Genomic DNA, 16,309 nt, shown 5'->3' with positions numbered 1-16,309 from the left:
ATTCACTGATGGGTCAAATAATGGTACAGCAGCAATAGTTACCCCTGATCAAACTTTTACATTTTTAGTACCCAAACAATCAGCTCAAAAGGTAGAGCTTAATGCAGTATTGCAAGCCTTTTTAATGTTTAAAGATTCTGTATTTAATTTATTTTCTGATAGTCAGTATGTAGTTAATGCTATAGTATCTCTTAAAGATGCTGGTAGGATTTCCCCTTCTTCTACTGTTTTCTCTTTGTTTTCCACTATACAAAGTCTAATCTGGGACAGAAAAGATCCATTCTTTATAGGACATATTAGGGCACATACAGGATTGCCTGGAGCCCTTAGTTTGGGCAATGATTTAGCAGATAAAACTACACATGACATACATATTTTCTCTACACTAGAAGAAGCTACGAATTTTCATAAAAAAATCCATGTTAATGCTAATACTTTACAAAAGCATTTTAAAAAAACTAAGGAACAAGCCAGACATATAATAAAACAATGTCAAAATTGTGTGACCTTTTTACCACAAGTTAATCTTGGAGTCAATCCTAGAGGACTGATACCTAACCATATTTGGCAGATGGATGTCACACACTTGCCAGAATTTGGAAAATTAAAATATTTACATGTTTCAGTTGATACCTCTTCTGGATTTTTGATAGGCTCCCTTCATGCCGGAGAAAAAACTAAAGATGTTATAGCTCATTGCTTACAAAATTTTGCCACTGTGTGCGTTCCTAAACAGTTAAAAACTGATAACGGTCCTGGCTATACCTCTACCTCTTTTAAACATCATTTGGTATTACTCATATAACAGGAATTCCATACAATCCACAGGGACAAGGCATAGTTGAAAGAGCTCATCAAACTATTAAAATGTACTAATTAAAGCAAAAAGAGGGAATTGGAAAGGGGTATATGTCCCCCAAAGATAAACTTAAAATAACGCTTTTTACTCTAAACTTTTTAAATTTGGATTCATCAGGACTTAGTGCTGCAGAAAGGCATATGTATCCAAAAAATGTACATAAGCCTAAAGTTCTTTGGAAAGATATTCTAACAGGACAATGGAAAGGTCCTGACCCAGTGATTGTCTGGAGTCGGGGCTCTGTCTGTGTGTTTCCACAGGGAGAACAGCAACCGATTTGGATTCCAGAAAGACTAACTAAAACTATTTCTACAGATCGAAAAGAAGATGATTTGACTCAAATCCATAACAGCTGATATCCAGAACTCCAGCTTGGCCATTCTTACATCTGCGACTGTGATTAACCAGGATGCTTTTTTCAATATCTATTTTATTATTGCATTTTTCCACATTGTAAGGCTCTATTTTTATTTTTTGAGCTCATACAAACCTAGGTTAATGTTTTTTTGATCAGTTTTACTTTTTTTGACTGTGGAGTTTTTAAACATTGCAATGGAGATTTCACCTAGGTAAAGCTACAAGGCTTTTGTTATTATCTTATGTGTTGTACATTTGTTTGCACATTTGTGTTATGTTTTGTATGTCTGTGTGTGCATATGTCCATATTTCATATATGAGGAGTGCTCATGAGAATATGGATCCAAATTATTTTTTTTATTCACGTGATTTAAATGGCTTAATTTAAATTAGGTAAACAACTGTTAAGGATTGTTTTTAAAGGTGGTTAACAGATCTGCTTGTTTACTAATTTAAATCAGGTAAACAGCTGTTAAGGATTGTTTTTTAAGGAGGTTAACAGATCTGTTTGTTTACTTTCACCTTTCCTTTTCATTATATTTAATAATTTTTTTCAGGATAATGTCTCTTTAGCATCATTGCCAGAATTCCTATCTTCATCCCAATGAATATAACTCAACAAGTATGCTCAATCAAGGAGTCAACTTACTTTGGGAGAAAACGGACTTTGGGAAGAGATGGACAGATTGATAGATTCCTCCACTTTGAACTGCTTACAGAACTTGCCTAGACTATGTAACTATTGTTTGGTACAAGAATTGTGGTAATGCTGGCATATCTTTGCTGATGGTGTCACCAGTGGTGCAATTTTTATTTCCTTGCCAGCGCACCACATGTTAATTGTGGTAATGCTGGCATATCTTTGCTGATGGTGTCACCAGTGATGCAATTTTTCCAAAGGAACTGTCAATTGGCTTGGTGTCGTGGTATTTCTGTATCCTCCTCCCTTCTGCTAGTGATGGTCTAAATTTGGGGGCCAATGGCTATATGCTGGACCGGTAGTCAGTGACGGGTATGATCCAATTACAGTGGTATCAACCTAAGACAGGAGGCTGACGCCTAAAGGTCAGTTGCCTAAAGGTCAGTTTTCCGATGACGGGTAAAAACCATATGTTGAATTGGACAACCTACCAGGCACATTAACCTCCTTAAGCCACATTAACCTCACTCCCCCACTGGCACCAAGGCCAAATTTGGGGGCCAACAGAGGTGAGGCAAAGAACCTCACCCCCCCCACTGGTGCATAGACCTATCCACAAGTATGGCTGTATGCTGGACCGGTAGTCAGTGACAGGTATGATCCAGTTGCAGTGGTATCAACCTAAGACAGGAGGCTGACGGCTAAAGGTCAGTTTTCCAATGACGGGTAAGAACCATATGTTGAACTGGACAACCTACCAGGCATGGTCCTTAAGCCACATTACTTGTTGTTTAATTAATCAGAAGGGGGGAGATGCTGGGAGCCATCAGCCAAGGAGGTATGACAATTTCCTTGCCAGCTACTCCCATGCTGTCTAGTGGAAGGACTCCTGAAAGATGACCTTGCTCAAGGACCAGGGCAGATCCGTGTTTAAGGTGTCCCCGGTTAAGCATAATAGGAGATTAGGGTGTTCCCCCTTTAGAATAGGGCATATCCTGCTGCCTGAGTTCCTCTTGAGTTCTTAGGGTCAGACAGTATATTTGGGAGACAGAAGCCCAGTGGAGTGGTGGATTTGGGCAGAGAACCTGGATTCCCCCAGAACGTGTTTGTAGACGGCCGGTGTGAGATCAGGAAAAAAGAATTGCTGTTTGAATCTACAAGTGTGTGGTGGCTCGTGATTTTGTGCCCAGCCAGAGACTGCAGCAACCTCCATACCTACTATGTAATGACAATCCATTTCCCAAGGTGGTTGTGCCAATTTTTATTCCTAGCCCAAGTGCAGTAGTGTTCCCATTGCTCCACTTCCTCATTAGGTACTGTTTTCTCAGATTCTTCATGTTAGCCAATTTTGGTATAAAGAGATCAATCATTTTAATTTGCATTCCTCTGAAGATTAATAAGGTTGAGCACCTTTTCAAATAAATCAAATAAATGATTTCCTCTTTTCTGAAGTGTGTTCAAATATTTTGCTCAATTTTTAATTGAGATGTCTATCTTGTTGAGCTGTAGGAGGTCTCTATTATTTTGCTGGACAAATGTTTTACAAATAGCTTCTTAGTAGTTTTCTTTTATGAAGACTTTTTGTTGAAGTAGAGCACATACATTTTAAAATGTACAAATTGTTAGCACAGTTTGCTGAACTTTCACAAAGTGAATACACCTGTATAACTAGCATCAGATCTAGGAAAGATATGATCAGTCTCCTGGGAGTGTCCTTCCCCACACCCTATCCAATGCACTCTTCCAAAAGATAGCAACCACACCAAGTATTAGTTTTGAATGTTAAGAATGACTTTTGTCTGCCATGGTGTCTTCTGATTATGATAAATACTTATTGCTAGAAATATCAAATTTCTTAATATCTTCCTTTACAATCAGTGCTTTTATGTTATATTTAAGAAAACTTATCCCACTCCAAAATCATGAAGGTATTATCTTGAAAGCATTTTATTGTTTTGCCATTCACACTTAATTCTTTTTTTTTTTAAGAAAGAGTGAGAGAGAGTGAGAGATTGGGAGAGAGAGAGAGAGTTTTAATATTTATTTTTTAGTATTTGGCGGACACAACATCTTTGTCTGTATGTGGCGCTGAGGATCGAACCCGGGCCACACGCATGCCAGGCGAGCATGCTACTGCTTGAGCCACATTCCCAGCCCCACACACTTAATTCTATATGTCACACAGAATTATTGTCTATGGTGTATTGTAGGAGCTTTAATTTCATTCAATTTCACATAAATACTCAATTGTCTCAGCACTACTTATTAAAAAGACTGACATTTTCCACCACTGATCTGCAGTCCCACCTCAATCATAAATCATGTGGCAATCACTTTCTGAGTTTTCTGTCTTACCGAACTGTTTATCCTCTTATCACTAATACAGTATCTTAATTCTATAGCTGTATAAAAGGTCCAGGAACTGCAATAAAAATTCAGATGAGTTTCAGAAAGAGTCTATCTATATAAATTGCTTCTTCAAATTTATGAACTAGTATATATCTTTACATTTTAAAAATCATAACATTTATTTAATAGAACTTTATTTGACCTAAAAGCCTTCAGAAATAAAGACCTACAGATCCAGGGAAAACTCCTGTTTTTATGTTTATGTTCCATGAAGAATGGATGGCCATGTAGAAATGACTGGAAAGGGGGTGTGAGCTAATGGTAAAAGGCTGCCAGGATCCTAGCAAGCCCTGTCTGGTCAGATTGTTCTTGGCCTCTCTGTATAGCCTTCTTCCCTTCTGGACCTAAGGCAGGTCCTGTCTGAAATGAGGGTTTTTAAGGGAGGGGGTAAGGGAGGGTAAGGGGACAGGAAGGGAATAGCAGGGAGGGTAGAGGAGAGAGAGAGAGAGAGAGAGAGAGAGAGAGAGAGAGAGAGAGAGAGAGAGAGCTTTCTAGGTTTTATGAGAGAAGGCTTTGGGAGAGAAGGGTGAAGGACAGGAGGGCAGGAGGAGGGCAGAGGCTTTGCTGCTGAGGTTGCTTTCAGGATTCCAATCTCCTTCAGTTAGAAGTTCTCAGCAGGCCAAAACCCCACCCTTTGGGCTATCATATTCTGATCTGACCCTGCCCACCTTCCCCCTCTCCCTCCCTCCTCCTCCCTTTCTCCTTTTAAGAAAGGAATGTGTAGATCTTTCAATCTTCTAAGATCTTCTTTGATTTCTCTGTTTAGGGTTCTGTAGTTTTCATTGTATAGATCTTTGACTTCTTTCGTTGATTCTCAAGTATCTTATTTTTTTTTTGAGGTTACTATAAATGGAGCAGTTTTCCTCATTTCCTTCTCAGAGGCTTTGTCACTGATATACAGAAATGCCTTTGATTTATGGGTGTTGATTTATATTCTGCTCCTTTGCTGAATTCATTTACTATTTCTGGAAAGATCTACCTCACTCTTGGGATAGGCAGAATTAATATTATCAAAATGACCATACTACCAAAAGCACTATATAGATTTAATGCAATTCCAAACAAAATCTCAATGGCATTCCTCATTAAAATAGAAAAAGCAATCATGAAATTCATCTGGAAAAATAAGAGATCAAGAATAGCTAAAGAAATCCTTAGCAAGAAGAGTGAAGCAGGGAGTATCGCTATATGAGACCTTAAACTATACTACAGAGCAATAGTAACAAAAACAGCATGGTATTGGCACTAAAACAGACTGGTAGACCAATGGTACAGAATAGAGGACACAGAGACTAACCCACAAAATTACAATCAGCTTATTTTAGAAAAAGGTGCCAAAAACATGCACTGGAGAAAAGGTAGCGTTTTTCAACAAATGGTGCTGGGAAAACTGGAAATCCATATGCAACAAAATGAAATTAAACTCATAACTCTCACCATGCACAAAACTTAACTTAAAATGGATCAAGGACCTAGGAATTAAGCCAGAGACTCTGTGTCTAACAGAAGAAAAAGGTAGGCCCTAATCTTCATCATATGGGTTAGGCCCCAACTTCCTTAATAAGACTCCTATGGCACAAGAATTAAAACCAGGAATAAATAAATGGGATGGATTCAAACTAAAAAGTTTTTTCTCAGCAAAAGAAACAATCCATGAGGTGAACAGAGAGCCTACATCCTGGGACAAAATCTTTACCCCTCACACATCAGATAGAGCACTAATCTCTAGGGTATATAAAGAACTCAAAAAGCTAAGCACTGAAAAAACAAGTAACCCAATCAAAAAATGGGCCAAGGACTTGAACAAACACTTCTCAGAAGAGGATATACAATCAATCAACAAATATATGAAAAAATTTTCAACATCTCTAGCAATCAGAGAAATGCAAATCAAAACTAAGATACAACTCTAATCTGAATTGCAGCTATTATGAAGACAAACAACATTAAGTGTTGGCAAGAATGTGGGGAAAAATGTACACTCATACATTGCTGGTGGGACTGCAAATTGGTGTAGCCAATCTGGAAAGCAGTATGGAGATTCTTTGGAAATCTGGGAATGGAACCACCGTTTGACCAAGCTATTGCTCTCCTTGGACTATACTCAAAGGACTTAAAATCAACATACTACAGGGACACAGCCACATCAATGTTTATAGCAGCACTATTCACAATAGCTAAACTGTGGAGCCAACCTACATGCCCTTCAGTGGATGAATGGATTTTTAAAAATGTGGCATATATACACAATGAACTTTTTAAAAAGAGAATAAAATCATGGCATTTGCAGGTAAATGGATGGCATTGGAGAAGATAATGCTAAGTGAAGTTAGCCAATCCCCAAAAAACAAATGCCAAATGTTTTCTCTGATATAAGGAGGCTGACTCATAATAGGGTAGGGAGGAGGAACATGGGATGAATAGATGGATTCTAGATAGGGAAGAGGGGAGTGAGGGAAAGGGAGGAGGCAGGGGACTAGCCTCCTAATGAATGTGGAATGAATGTGATGGACATCATTATCCAAAGTACATGTCTGAAGACACAAATTGGCTGTCAACCTACTTTATATACAGAGATATGAAAAATTGTGGTATATATGTGTAATAAGAATTGTAATGCAAAAAAAAAACCAAGTACATGTATAACATGAATTGGCGTGAATATGCTTTATACAAAGATATAAAAAATTGTGCTCTATATGTATAATAAGAATTGTAATACACTCCATTGTCCTGTATTTAAAAAAAATAAAATCAATAAAAGAAAAAGAAGGGAATGGGGAGTGGGTAGGGAAAAACTGTGGAATGAACCCAAACTAACTTTCCAATGCACATATGTGAATATACTATAATGAAACTCATCACTTTGAATATCTATAAGATAGTAATTTTAAAAAATGTAAATAAATTGATCAGTAAAGTGGATCAAAGGGAACAGTGAGAGGGAGGATGGGGAGGGTGAAGGGACTGAATTGGAGCAAATTATATTCCATGCATTTATAATTAGTCCAAATGAATCTAATGTCAAGAATAACTATTATGAACAAATGAAAAAAAGAATAATGACTTCACTGTTTTTATAAAATGCATTCTCATAAACAATTCAATCAAGAGAAATGAAAAAAGTAAAAGAGAACGTACAATTCAACATCTCACCAACCATAACAATTATTAAGTCACTCTTCCATCTTTTTCCCCAATTTCAAGATTACTCCAGTTTTCTTTTCCTTTTGATATTCTTTTCTTTCTTTCAACAAAGGTTTATTTTCTACATAAAATTCTTATATTTCTTTTGTTGAATTTATAATAAGGTCCTTGATATTATTTAATACTACTATAAATATTATAATAGTTCATTTTCTAAGCAACTATTACTTGTTTGAGATAGAATTGATTTGTCTGTACAGATTTTATATCCAGAAACCGCATTATCTTATTAATGAGTTATGAATAGTTTTTTTGCATATTCTCTATATATTCATAAATATGCAAATAAAGAACATCCCCCCTTTTATATTTCATTTTTCTTATCCTAGTGCAGTAGCTAGGGCTTCCAAAACAATTCTGATGAAAAGAAGTAATAGACACTCTTGTTTTGTTCAAATTCATCATTAAATGATTTTGGGCTGTAAATGTCATGTAGCCATGTTTTATCAAGTTAAGGATGTTTTTCTGTTCTTTGCCAAGAATTGTTTAAAATCAAGGCTGTATTTCAAACTTAACTGAGAACTTTTTCTGCATTGTTGACAACATTATGAAATCTTTCCCCTTAATCTGCTAATGTGAACTACCTTGATAAATTCTGCTAATAATATATTTTGAAAAATCACTCATTAGTTCATGGAGATTTTCTAAATTATTTTCTACACCATCCTATGTATCATAGTTTATTCTGTCAATCTTCATATGGCAGTTACATTATTTCTAACTTTTTATCATTATAAAAAACACCTCAACAGAGAATCTGGTATATATGCAAGTGTTTCCCCCTCTTTTTCCTGCATTTTGCGGGTGCACCTTCAGAGTAAATTCTCAGGAATGGGATTGCTAAGGCAAAAATATGTACTTATATGTTGTTAGAGAATGCTCAATTTCCCTCCAAAGGAACTGTACCATTTTTCTATTTCCACCAGTGATTAATAAGTACCTATTTCCCCTAAGACTCACCAACAGTAGCTTTAATTTAGGTTTTTTATTAAAAATAAAGTTGAGTATCTTTTTATATGTTTAACGGGTATTTTTAAATGTGTGTGTGTGTGTGTGTGTGTGTGTTCACACGTGCGCACACTCGCTCATGTTGTCTGTTCCTCTCATGTATTCTGCTTTGGTTATTACAATTAAAATTTTTCTTTATATATTAAGAATGTTGGGTTGGGATGTAGCTGAGTGGCAAAGTGTCTGCCTTGCATTTGCAAAATCCTGGATTCGACACCTAGTTCCAGAAAAGACAAAAAAAAAGAACCCACCCTACCCCACCCCCCAAAACCCCCAAGAATGTTACCTCTTTTATGTCTTACCTCTTTACTACCCTTTTTTTGACAGTCAAAAGACGATTGCTTTACAACTTTCAAAGTCTTTTTGATGTTAAGATTATTTTTTTTCCAAGTTGATATTAAACTTGTTGTTACTTTGGGGTGAGTCAATTTTATAACCTGTCATCATCTAGATCTTTCAGTTGAAATGGTAGGGCTGATGCTACATTCCTTACCAACAATCTTTTTGCCTGAGATTACACAGTAAGTTTAATGTAATCATTATGCTTCGAATAATTTAATATGGAGGCAGTGATTGCAAGTCTGAATTTCTTGTTTAATTCAAGGTAGAATGTCAAACATTGTGCTCCATGATGAAGGAAGCTGACTGTAATTAAGATCATAGATTACATAGAAAGGTGCCTATTTAAGATGTTTCAGAATGGTCTATGATGTGCTCTCTTTCTGCATGGTCAACTCCTACATATTCAGTGAGTCCTAAATCTGGCTAGATTTATTGAACTCCCTCAGTCCTTCTTTTTGCCAACCTATGACATTGGTGCACATCTCTAATTATAATCATGTGCTTTTGGCTCTGTCTTGCTGACTACACAATAAGCATCCTGAAAGGTGTGGGAGCTGTTCCTTTTGTAGTATGCACAAGGAATAAACAGATCTTTGTTGAAGAAATATTTTATTGAATGAATGACTGAATTTCCAGTTCTAGAGGTTATCATGCTCTAATAAACAAATGGCTAGAGAATCTATATCAATGAGTGAAGAAATAATAAACATAAAAGAAGATCAAATACTAAAATAATACCATACCATCTATAGCTCCCAGGTTAGATGAAAAAGGGTGCATGTTTTTGCATCAAAGATAAAACCATGATAGTTGTAAATTGAGCCAATGCATTAAAAGGAAGATTTATAAGTGAAGAATTAACATATCCAATTTCATAGTGTAATATGAGAACAAGTCAAGTACATTCATAAAATCTGAAGACTAACAAGGATAAGAAAGAAATCACTACACACAATCCAGTGTAAACTGTGCTATTCCAGCTAAATCATCTGCTCTCAGATCTAGAACAGAGATCAGAAGAAATATTCTTCCACATGGAATTGCTATGTAAATAAGAAATAGCTAACACTTGTGAGTATTTGTGATGTGCCACGTACTGTCCTAATCCTCTCATCTAATCCTCACAACAATAGTTTAGTTCTATTTTTCAGAGGTGAAAAGTGAGGCATAGAAAAACAAATTATCCATAATCACACAGTAGTTTGGCTACAGAGTCCATGCTTTTAACCATCATGTCCCATTTTAACATCTTTATTTTAATTGTCCCTAAAGCCTTAAAAGGAACTGCAGGAGAACCTCCCCATCTCAAGCTTCTGCAAAGTTCCTTTTGCCATGTAACATAACAGTCACAGGTTCCCAGGATTAGAATATAGACATTTTTGTGAGGCCACTATTTGTGCCTTATACTTTTAAATATGGAAAACTCTAAATGGCTACAGCTGTCCAAACCAAGTTTTCAATAACATCCCAGGAATGTTATTGAGCTGTCACTAAGAACTCCAAGTAAGGGAGTGATTAAAAAAGAGTAACATTTGAACTTTGTACACTGGGCAATGCACATTCACAGGAATGGACAGAGACTGAGTAGCCCAGATAGCAATATGATAGGTCTTTAACACTCAAATAGCAGTGAGCAGCAGGACTGTGTTCATTTGGTTAATTCCACTTTCAGTTTTTACTGCAAGACAAAGGAAGCCATTGGTAGCTGGTGAGCCTCAAGTTGTACTGAACACAGAAAGCACGTCTTTTTCTGACTTATCTGCCCCAACCACCTCTTATGCACTAACCAGAGCAAGCATGCTCTCACTGGTGTCAAAAAGAGTTGGAAGGAATTACTCAATTCAGTGTGATTTTCTGCGAGAGGAAGATTCTAAGCCTAAACCTAAAGACAAGTCTGATAAAGTAATGACAATGAATTAGAAGGTTTGGAACCATTTCACCACATTACTGTAATAGGGGACACCAAAAAGTCCATTTTGTTGATGGAAACTATTTATTAACAGGTAGTACATGGGTAAAAACTCAAGTTGCTCTATTCCATTGTGCTTCATCTGTGGAAAACAATTTATGAAGGTAGCTATGGATCCCCCAAATGGCTGTTTGTTAAACACAGACGAGTTCGCTCAAGAATGTTTTAAAAACTGTGTAAAAGCGTCTGACCTAGCCAAGAATGTTACAGCCACTTCCACTGTGGAGAGGAAAGGGAATTGTGCAAGTAAGGCCTCTGCCTCTGCTGGGCACCCCACAGCACTGACACAGACCAAGCAATGAAGCACCACTCTACCTGCAACAGGTACAGAAAAACAATGGGAGAGCATCTGAAGCCCCCCACCCCCCGACCGCAACTTCTTTGTTCCAAGAGAATGCTGAGAAAAATGAAGGTCTGAGTATCAAGTAGGATGGCATCACATTCAATAGTCTCTCTGTAGCCATAGAGATCATGGAGAATCAGACAATGAAAGGACCACCAGCCTGAAGATGAATCTGGAGTGACAAGGATATGAAGGTCAGTGGGATTCTTAAGACCCTGTCCTCACATGCAGAAGGGGAAGTCATTTTTTTCTTTCAACTTTTTATTTTTGCTTTTTAAAAATTGCTATTGTTTATATCTCATATCATACCATAAGGACAATTTCTAGTCCAAAATTGAAAATGACATGACAGTCTTTGTCCAAAATAGTACATTATTGTCTAGGTCAGAACATTAAAAGAGGAAAATTACCAAAGATTATATTTTTTTAAAACACTGATTTTAGTTTGCTTATTGAGTAATTTCATTTGCTTGGCTTTTTACATAATATTGTACAAATGTTTGTCACAGGCATTTACTTCAATAAGAGGTGAGTCAGTGTTCATTTTGCCTTGGTGCTTGGTGAATAAAATGTCATGAATAAGAAGTACAAAATTTTTATCCATACTTTTAGGACAGAGATGTACCTGATATCTAAAATGTAAACTAAGCATTATCATATGTATGTGATTATATATGTCTTCTTTTTTTTAGATTTATCATACTTGTAATTAAATTCAGATGTCTGATATTACCAATTCAAAGTCTGTCACACACTTTTTTTAAGTGCACATTTCTTTGTAATTTTAAAATGCAATAAAAAGGATATATATAAAATAATATTTTCTAATATTTTGGGATAATTTTAACATAATTTAAAAAAATGGTATTGTCAAATCATTATTTGGTCATAACATTTTGTAGATGGCACAAAACAAGAAATGGGTCTTAAAAATCTAGCAAGAAAAAAATTTTGCAATTTGTACTGCACATCTGCAATTTGTACACACATAAAAATTGTGTGAAAATATAAAAACACATGCACAATTTCTTTTGGGTGGTAACTGATTAGTAGTTGAGGAACTGCTCCAACCTTTCAAAATAAAGAGTAACATCATAAGAAGTTTGTTCACTTTGAAATTACATTAAAAGTTTGATAAAAATCTTAGGGGTCATTAGCTTCAAATAATAATATTTCTAAGTCTGTCAAAAATTATACCTGATTAAAGTTGTTTGTATATAGGTTATATGAGTATGTTCTTGTTTTTATTTTCTTTATTGACTGGTACTAGAAATATGTATTTTTCTGTGTTCAGAAATGTGTGATTTGGATAATGGCTGAATTCTTAAGTGTCACCATCATATCTGGAAAAAAATAATAAATACTCTCACAAAACCTACGATTAATCAGTGGGTATATGTTTCATACACAGATGCTATTTAGCATGCAAGGAAGAGTTACTACAGGTGCTGGGTTAAAAATTTGAGTGGCCCGAGCACTTTCAAGAAAAAGCAGGCCAGATGTTGCTTAGAGCCTTGATGAAGAGCCTACTCAATAGACATTTCCTATGAACCAATTTCTGCAAATCTCTGGAGAAAACCTTTTTTGAATTCAAGTGACAAGATTCATGGATTAAAAAAAAACTGAGCCAGACATAGTGGTGCATGACTGTAATCCCAGCAACTTGGCAAGTTAAGGCAGGAGATGCCAGCTGGGCAACTTAGCAAAATCCTGGTTTCAAACTAAAAAAATACATCAAAGAGCTGGGGATGTAGCTAGGTGGTAGAGTACCCCCAACTTCAATCCCCAGTACTACAAACAAACAAGAAACAAATTATAAAAAAGAAATCTTAAAATGTTTCCAAAACTGCTTGAGAGTAATAGAATATTAACAAGCCTTAAAACTATTGAAAAACAGCTAGGAGAACTACCAGATAACATTGAATGGTATTTTCCTTTCCTTTCAACATAAGTACATGACTGGATGAGGGACTCTGGCTCTGACTGTTTGGCTCAGTCTGAGAATTTGAGACTTTGAGAGGAAGGAAGTGCTCGGAGAGCCAGAGTCTAACTGCACACTTTGGTGGTATTTACTGATTAACCCTAGATATATTCTGAAATTCTGTGAAATAAGGATGCCTTAATATTCATGGAACAGCAATGAATATTTTGTTGCAGTGTTCAACTTCCTATATGCATGGGTAAGAAAAAAACTGCACTTTAGCTGAAAATGAAATCCATATTTGCTTAACTCGAAAGTTCAACTCAGAATTGAATATTTATGCAGGAAATAAACAAGTACAGGTTTGATATTAAAGAAGTAAGATTCACTCTTCATTTTGAGTTTAAAAAAACATTTTTTGTACATATCTAAGACTATATAAAAGATGAATAACAAATACAAATCTAAAATAATGTTGAGATTGCTAGGGTTATGTTTAGGTCACTCAGAAATGTTTTTTAAAATTTTGTCTAAAATTGTGTCATGGCTATTTGTGCATGTGGTACTAGGAAACGAATGTAGGGCTTCACACAGGTAAGGCAAGCACCCTACCACTGAGCTACATCCATAGTTCTTTCTATTTTGAGACAAATTCTCTCTAAGTTGTCCCAACTGGTCTCAAACTTGCAATCCTCCTGCCTCAATTTCTCATGTAGCTAGGATTATAAGCATGCAATCCTGGCCAGCTATTTTTTTTTTTAAATTTCTATTACTTTGGTTTATCATTTAGAAGCTTTAATATTCAACAGGATAAATAAATTTTCAGGTAATAAATGATAAGTTATAAATTTATATCCTCTATTTAAATGAAATCTACTGAGATTACCTTAAGAAAATTAAACTACTATTTGGACTTAAGCCAGTTAGTGTTTAAAGCAGTACACAAAAGTTACTGTTTGTCTTATGAGAATTGAAGGCTTTGAAAATGATATTAATGTCAAAGAAAGGTTTAACAATTTTTATTCTTTTCAAGAAACGTTGGATAAAAATCCATTTTTAATTTTAAAAGGGAATAAACTACTTTTGGTCATACCATATTTATATATTATACTTCATCTCATTAGCTTAACAGTAGTAGTGTTTAGCATGTGTGTTTGTCAAAACTCATAAAGCTGGACACTAAAAAAGATGCTTATTATATATGTAAGGGACACCTTAATAAATCTTTTTTAAAAAGATCACAATAAGCTAGATGCTATGGCACAAGTCTGGAATCCAGGTGACTTGGGAGGCTGAGGCAGGAGGATCCCAAGTTTAAGACTAATCTCAGCAACTCAGTAAGGCCCTCAGCAACTAAGTGAAATCCTGTCTCAAAATAAAAAATAAAAAGGGCTGAGGATGTGGTTCATTGGTAAAGTAACCCTGTGTTAAATCCTCAGTACCAAAAAAAAAGTACAACAAACTTACAATTATATAAATTACATAAAATAAACATAATAAAAATGTTATAATTCTTAGAAGCACCCTGCCATGATAATGTAGACACAACAGCCTTATCACGACTGAAATCTTGGATGTCCACAGTATAACAATTTTTTCCCATTCTACAATTAAGTTAAAGGTTAAATTGTCCTTCAATAACATTTTCAATTTTAAAATGACACAGGCCCTTGAAAATATCATCGCAAATCAAATATAGCCAATTGAACTATATGTACTCTTTCTTACTTTGAGGAAAATAATTCAGGGAATAGAAGGGTTTAGTGAGCTTTCTGTATCTCTGAAATAAAATACCAAAATGCTATATCAGAATACAAAAATCTGATTACTTTGGGCTTAATCTTTCATAGCCAATAGACTTAATTTACAGAGTTTCTTTTCAACTCAGCAACTTGAACCCCATAAAGACCTTAATCTGTCCATTTCATGACTTATATCATCTGCTTCAAGGATCTTGTTTGCTACAGAAGTATAGCTAGTGAACAAATAACCAAACCAGAAATTTATAGAACTGGAATCTATTTCAATTATAGCATGTGGTTTGAAAAGGAAATAAAAAATACAGAAAAATTTTAGCAAATTTATTTACCTCATCATCTCAGCAATCTTGAAATTTCCTACAAATATGACAAGTAAAATATAGCTCTTTCTTCATAAGGATAAGCAGATTGGAAATACTTACCTTGTACCAAAGAAACACTAACAATAACATTTTATAGTGACTGTAATTTTTCCAATAATCCTATGGTGTAGGACATTAGCACCATTTAGAGGTGATAATGAAAATACAGTAGACACCACTACACCAGCAAATGAAAAGTATCATGCCAAATGCTTTGTATGCGGTGCCTTAATTTTCACTGTAACCCTACAAATTAGGCATTGTCAACATCTCCTTTTATTAAGAATTAAGTACAGTCACTTAACTACTGATTGGCAGATGTTAGACTCAAAAGCGCAGGTATCTTGTTTGTCTAAGCCTATACTGTTTATATTTCAAACGTCTTCTACCAAAGAGTATTTAAATTACTGGAATCTGACTTTAATTATGAAGTTTTCTGGATGATAAGTATTTTATATTTAATTATACAATAAAGCATAGAGTCTTTAAAAAAATGCATCACAATAGTACAGTGTTATTTCTACACTTCCAAAAATGAACTAGTTCATCAGAAGTAAAAACTGTGCACTGTATAAGAATAGAAGAAAGTATAGAAGTGGAAGAGTCAAAAAATTTACTCAGGGTGCTTGACTAGGGTATTTTACAACCTTGTCAAGATCTTCCACAAATAAAAAGGACTTGCTATGTATTCTTTATTTCCCTGTTAAGGGCAACTCTTTAGTATCTGTTCCTCCAGGTCCAGGTTTCACAATCATATATGATTATTTAAAGAACAGCTAGATATATAAAGAAAATAATTAACATAGCAAACAGTTACTCTAGAAAGCCTACTTACAATGTTGGTCCATGGCTAGCATCTGGGAACCTGGATTTCAGCAGGATTCCCATCGTGCCCTGTTAAGAAGATCACTGTGTCTAAACGGTCCATGCAAACAATATGGTTTGTGCTGAACACTTGCTTTCTTCCTGGAGTCTGTAGTTTTGGTTCATGCTAACCCCAATCAGTGTCTTGTGCACTGAATCTCTACAGTGCTTCCCCAATAGACAATATTTTTCATTTCACAGGTGTGAAAGAATGTTGAGAGAATCAAGTACATATTTGACTCTTCTGGGAGAGGACTCTTAGAAGTTT

Source organism: Callospermophilus lateralis, unplaced genomic scaffold (assembly GCF_048772815.1).
Source record: "Callospermophilus lateralis isolate mCalLat2 unplaced genomic scaffold, mCalLat2.hap1 Scaffold_91, whole genome shotgun sequence".
NCBI lineage: Eukaryota > Metazoa > Chordata > Mammalia > Rodentia > Sciuridae > Callospermophilus > Callospermophilus lateralis.
The sequence above is the reverse complement of the archived record's forward strand: the minus strand, read 5'-3'. Positions refer to the sequence as shown.